Raw genomic sequence first — 6000 nt, 5'->3', positions numbered from 1 at the left:
TGTTTGCATTTCCTATACATAATATAATTTTCTAAATATTTTGACTCTTTTTGAACTATTTATAAACTTGATAAGTTTTGAATTTATTTCTATAGATTACAACAAAAATTATTCATTGAATAAAAATTTTTAGGTCCTATATCAGTTGTTCCTACATCTGTATGAAAATGCAAAGTTACAATATTTTTAATTATAAGTTAGAATTTTGACAAAATCGTCAAAATAACAAAAATTTGCAATCTGGTTTTTTGTCATCAACAATTTTCTACGCATAAAATTTTAAATATAATTAGTACTTATTTTACACCGTAACCAAAAAATAAAAATAAATAGATAAACACAATCATTTTTCATACACTTTTGAAACAGTTTGGATAAAATTACATATTTAAACAATGAATAATAGTATTAATTATTATACTATAATACTTAAATATTAATCTTGGGGGCTTAAGACTTTAACGTTAATTATGAACTTTATTATACAAAATGAAAATTTCAAATATGTTAGTAACTTTAAAATATTATTTATTTATACCATGAACGTATTCAGATTATTTAACAGTAAGGTGTGATATTAACTTAAAAATTAACAACAATAATATAATGTGGTATAAATATATCATATAATTAAATATTAGTAACAAAATAAATACAATGTTTTAACAAAAATTAAATTAATCTACGCTAACAGTAATATTAAAATAAATTACTTTAATATAAATATCAAAAAACATATCAAGAATTGTACTTAATGATACATAGATTATAGACTGACAGACTCCGCTCAGAATCGATTTTTTTAATATACATTTTTAACCTTTGAACAACTATTCTAAAGTGACCTCTGTATCATTCATTAATGAACTTATTATTGATAGACTTTTTTGTATTTAAAAATCAAATTAAACTTGGTTGAGGTATCTCTCGTGAATTTTTTTTTTCATTTATGAAACATGAATAAATTTATTTTAGTTATTTTTTCGAGGCTGGGCATTAATTTTAAGTAAGTTAAATTATGATTTACTTTTTTTAGCTTTTTTTAGAAGTAACTTCTAATTTTTAATGTCTTAATTTTTTCCGATAATGTACAATAACTTATGAGTTAAAAAATGTATTGCCACGTTAAGTTAAAAAAAAATTGATAATTATAAATATCAAATATTATTTATAAATTATAATGTTATGTACATTCTAAACTTTTAAATAGGCATTTAATTAATGGTGATACCGAACTATTTTGCACTATTTAACTATAACAGTTTTTAAAATAACTCATATAAGTACAAATGTACAAAATATGTACGTAAAACAAAAAAATAATTAGTGAGTGCTTATAATTTATACAGTAATTTATAGTAATAAATAAAAAATTTATAATAATTTATAATATGTAATAGTATAATTGCATAATCATAATAAAATATAATATGTATAGATGATGGTATATATTAAACAAGGCATTTATAGGAATAACTATTTATCGAGAAAATCAAATAATAACTAATTTACCCAATATCCCATACAACCATACACGTTGTATATATAATTATTATTAATTAATAGTTATTATGTTTAATATAATATTCATGTATTTCTGCAAACGGTAAATATAACTATTATATTATATTAACACTAAAATTATTTAATCTATGATTCAAATAAAAAAAAACTAAGTACAAAACATGTGTATTATTTATAACAATACAACTGTTAGAAGTTAATTTGTATTATATATACTATATATTATAATAATAAAGTATAATATTACACTTATAATTTTTTAGTATTTTTTTTTTTTCATTTTTAAAACAAAATACTAAATTCAAAGCAAAATATTGAAAACTACATTCGATAATATTCTTTTTTTCATTTCTATTTATTGATACAAAATACGAGTATATACTAATATCAAACATGAATTTATTAATAATTAATACAGTTAATTTTTCATACACATTTAAACAAAAAAAATATTATTAATTTCATTACAGAAAATAAATTAGATTTTAGTTCATAAATACTGTCAAATAATTCTTAAGTTACTGTAAGTAAAATTCATTTTATATAAACATTCCAATTATGCTTCAGATAATTGTTTACAGATCATATAAAATAGAAAAATATGTTTACCGCAATTTTTATTCTATTATTATTTATTAAAAATAAATATAAAATATAATATTCTACAACTTAACTCACAAAACTATTCCAAATTAATTCAAGGTAAAGATACCTTGCATAGTATAGATATGCTGTATTTTAAATTTCTTTTAGATTCCCTCTCTTTGAAAGATTAAATAAAACCTACATGGAAATAGTGTGAATACCAGTCCAGAAGTTATTAATATTACATAATTATGTAAATCTGATGAATAAAATCATACTGATGTGCGTCATTGTATAAAGCGAATAACATAAATTCTGCTAGCAAATCATGCATTATACAACTGTGTAGTATAATACTATGAGCTTTGGCGGTACGTTTTGGAAAGAATGAGAGGTTTATTATATTTGAAACGGAAAGCCAGCTAAAGCAGTTTCGACATAGATGCAAAGAGAACGTAATTTATTAACTTAAATAGATGAACCATTACCCATTTACAAAATACATATGATAATGGTAAATAAAATGTATAATTGTTTCTTCGTCATATTTTAGTCATTGCCTTGAGATTTTACAAAAAAAAAAAAACACAAATTCCGTTTTGATGTAAAACTATTTTAGCTGTAAATAAAATTATGCTAATGCACATCGAGAAACACTCATAATTCATAACCCATCATCTTCATTAACAAAATTAATAGATTTCAGGATCGATTGGATCGATATGTAACAGATAATTAAGACACTCATGATTAATAGGTACTCAATAAACCACATGATTATATTTTATTAATTAATACTCATTCATATCCATATAAACATAGTTCGTAATACAAGTTAATGACATGGTAGCAAATGTATTAAATGGATATTATCATATAAGAGTTATGATTTTTTTTATAATTTGAAGACATTTTGAAAAAACCAATGATATAGACCTAAATGTTATTGAGCATTACTACTTTTTCAATTTAATAAATATTTTTAAATAAAATAATTTAATTTAAACCTTTTATTATTTCATGTCGATTATATATCTTAAACCGGTTTTGCATACACTTAAATAACTAATTATGTTTAAATGCATACCAAATTAATTGCATATAAATGTCAAAATAATATTAAATAATAGTCATCTTAATTACTCATAATGCTCATATTATAAATAAATCCGATTGCGATATTCTTACTCACAGTACATAAGCTTTTTTTTACACATGTCTTAAATACAATACTTACACAACTAGCCGTATAGTAATTGGCACTTTAATAAGTATATAGTCTAAGTATTAGTTAATATAATGTTGTTGTTTTTAAGGTACTATAGTAATATAGTAGTAGATTTGCACCTTCTTCTTATAGTATTATAAATATTAATACATTAAAATATAACTTTTTTTTCAAAAATATTATTAATACGATTAACTTATTAGATTAATTAATCTGAAAAATGTCAAGACGGAAGTAAATCCTATAACAAGGTAAAATCCTTAACGCTTCATAAATAAACGAGATCCATTTATATTGAAAATTTTAACGATTATATTAACAACATAGTTCTAGGAACCAAGGTAATCAAATTTTTCACGGCTATCAACTTTTCTACATTATTAACTTGATTTTTCAAAAACAATATTATATAAAGTTTTTATTTTATATGGATTTCGTTTTTGAAGTATAGGTTTATAAACCTATACCTACCTATTATACTATTGTATACTATGATAATTTTAATTTTGTACTTTTATTACATAAATGTTTAGTTTAAAAAATGTATATTTATTATTTAAATACATTTCTTTCTATTATAAAAAACGTATGAATTAAATTATGTTTGATTTTTTTTTTTTATCCATTATTTGATATCTTTATTCTGTATAAAAACCTTATTTTAAAATCCTACAAGCACTCTCAAGCTTAGTAATAACTAATAAGTAATAATATACAGTAGAGCCTCGATAGTCCGGACAAACTCAGACCGAGCATCGCACGGATTACCGATTCGTTCGAACTACAGAAGGGTTTTCAAAATTATCTATTCAAATGACTAAAATTTTTATTTTTAATTCCACCACCCTCATATTTATTGCACTTAAAATTACAAAATTAATAAATAACTTTAACATAGTGAATTACAAAAAGAAATATTTAAAATAATACAACTTAAGTTTAGTAGTCAGTACATTTTTTTCTGAAAAATTCCGAACAAACTACAAATGTTATATGGACAAATGGACTTATGCCGTCCGGATTACTGCGTTCACCGGATAATAGGGGTCCGGATTACCGAGGCTCTACTATATTATATTATGTGAATGAAAATGCACGACAATTATTAACTACTTCAATTTTGTAAAAATTATATACAAGTATATAGTGAGAATTAATTCTGCCCTTTTTTGCTAAGTATACATTTTAATATGCATTTAAATAATTATGATATAAATAACAATAAATTGTTTAACTTTATTATATTTTCAAATAAAATTCCACTATCTCTTTCATTTCTATGAAGGTGTCAACCATTTAATCAACAATAGACAATAATATAAGTAAGCTATACGTTTCTTGGCGTCCGACATCACATTATACGCATACCTAGACGTCCATTCGTTAAAACACTAAAATGAAAAGCACACTCGTAAAGTAAGTACATATTTCAAAATACAATTTAAATGGTCTGAATGATTCAATTAATGAGCTATATGCTAGATTATTTTGGATATTATTTTCAAAACTAAAGTAAAATAATTCAAAGGGAATTTATTCTTAAAAAATTAATTTATTAATTACGTACTCGTACAATTTGGATCTGTATTTTTATAGGGAAATATTATTTAGGGATCTTCATCCATTTGAAATATATTATTGTGTCAGTTAAAAATCTACTCAAAAGTCAAAATGTATTTTTTTTTCTTCTTTCCTAACAAATATAAATATTAGATAGATATTATAAACATAGAAATTTTACATAAATTCAAAAAATATATCTTTTGTTTTAACAATTAGATTATTTAATATATATATATTAATGCATTAAAATCGATGATTTATAAATTTATAATTATAAAAATAATTATAAGCCATATTCAGTAAAATGTCCTATCAATAAAAATACTTATAAAATGTATTATTTTTATAATTATAAATTTATAAATCATCGATTTTAATACATTAACATATGTATTAAATAATCTGGTTATTAGCACAAAAAATACATTTTAAAAATAATAGTATTAAAAAATAAAATTTTTAAAATTATTGCACTATTACATTAATAATTGCTTAATATTCTTGAAGACAAAACTGATACGTGCTATTATATACCTACTGAAATGGTTCTATTCTTTAGTAAATATATTAAATTAATACGCTAATATGTATAATATGTATATAAGTGAAAATGTAACCTTCCTTCATTCTATAGGTGTATCATATTTTCATCATTGTTTATTTCAATGACAGATATTTTAAAAACATTGTTCTAATTAAAATATTTATTTATTTTATCAGTATTTAAAATGATATAAAATATATTTGTAAAACGATCAATGAATATACAAAATATAATATTTCATTAAAAATAAAAAATAGTTGAAAGTCAAAAGTTTTATGTTTACATGATTGCAGTAAAAATATAGATATTAACATAAAAATTGTAAACTTACTTTATATGAGATTTTAATTATAACCTAAACATAAAATATATCCCCAAATATACAAGTATTTTAATGTAAATTTATAAAATTGTTTGTAATGAATCCTAAAACTACATAAATTATAAAATATTAGAATGAAAAATAATAAAAGAGCTACCTATAGCCATGGGCTGTAATAAATACCTACAATTTAAACATCGACTATTATTTTTAAATATATTTTACCATTTAATA

This window comes from Melanaphis sacchari, unplaced genomic scaffold (genome assembly GCF_002803265.2).
Source record: "Melanaphis sacchari strain LSU unplaced genomic scaffold, SCAv2.0 Contig20_pilon_pilon, whole genome shotgun sequence".
NCBI classification, from domain to species: domain Eukaryota; kingdom Metazoa; phylum Arthropoda; class Insecta; order Hemiptera; family Aphididae; genus Melanaphis; species Melanaphis sacchari.
Note: the sequence above shows the minus strand (reverse complement) of the source record.